Below are 1,512 nucleotides of genomic sequence, written 5' to 3'. Positions count from 1 at the left end.
ATATATATAGTGAAAATTTCATTAAAATGTATACATCTATCTGGAAGTTATGAGGCAACAAATTCGGGTGGGTTACACATCTATAGTTATGCCGCTATATCTATCTATCTATCTATCTATCTATCTATCTATCTATCTATCTATCTATCTATCTATCAATACATATAATTTAGCTTGTGTAAAAACTAGAAAGGCCCAAAGGGATCTCTTTGGATAAAAAACCCCATTTTTTATAAACCTTGGATACTTATATCTGTGGCAAAACGGGTACATGATAGTTTTGTCTGGAACAACAGAATTATGTTGTTGAAAGAAACATTTGATGCCAAATTAAGGACAAATGTTAGGAGGGTTTTTTTGTCTGTTTTTATCTGTTTATGCAAGTTTTATTTTATTCCTTCTTAGTCCTCCTTACCTGTAATATAAATTCAAATCATATAGACAGTGGTATTATTGCGTTAATTATTATTTCTCACAATGGCTAAGCCTACAAAAATTATCTGTGAGCTGAAAAGTGATGCAGGAGAAGAAGAAATTTAAGTTTAGTTCATTATTTCATTAGTGGAAGAAAGTCAGAAGAATTACTGAAAGACAAGGAAAAGAATAATAGAGTTCTTGCGGATAGTTCCCGAAATAAACAGTACAGAAAACTAGTCATCGCGGAAATTATCACAAGGACAACAAAACTAGAACACTTGACAAAACCTATAGATAGCATTGAATGAAAAGATTATCAGCTTCGACTTGATTAACTTGCATTGGATTAATTTTGGGGAGAACGATCTGAGATAGATGTGTGAATGGAGTTTACTTAGTCGATATATGTTAAACGATATTACGTCTATGTTTAATGAATAAATTCATATTTCCATTAATCACGCTTAGAAAGTTTTTCTAGTTGATGTTTTTTTTTTTTTATTAGGACCGATGCCTTACGTGTGTTTCACTTTTTAGTTACTTTCCATCAGAGCTTTCTAATCTATGCTTTTCAAAGCTCTATGTTGACAGATTTTGGACGTCCAGATGGAAAAGAATATGCGAGAACTCGCTAAACCATTATAGTTATGCCTAGACGTTTAGAAATTCATTTCCATCAACAGAATGAATTCACTTAGAGGCACACACACGCACATACACATATATGTATGCATGTAGGAATGTATGTATATATATATATATATATATAAAGAATTAAAAGTTTAGAATGGTACAGCAATGCGCTATAAAACAAAAAAATGGACAACATATCTGTTGTAATTTGGTTATCTATAGTCCGATGATATTTCGGAATTACAATTTCTTCTTCAGATCTTCTTAGAGACTCCATCTACGAAAATCTGAAGAAGGAATTGTAATTCCGAAATATCATCGGACTATAGATAACCAAATTACAACAGATATATAGTCCATTTTTTGTTTTATAGTGCATTGTTGTACCATTCTAAACTTTTAATTCTTTACAAACAATACACAATGCTTCAAGCGAACACTACAATACTCTCATATATATAT

The sequence above is a fragment of the Octopus bimaculoides genome, chromosome 9 (assembly GCF_001194135.2).
Source record: "Octopus bimaculoides isolate UCB-OBI-ISO-001 chromosome 9, ASM119413v2, whole genome shotgun sequence".
Classification (NCBI taxonomy): Eukaryota; Metazoa; Mollusca; class Cephalopoda; order Octopoda; family Octopodidae; genus Octopus; species Octopus bimaculoides.
Note: the sequence above shows the minus strand (reverse complement) of the source record.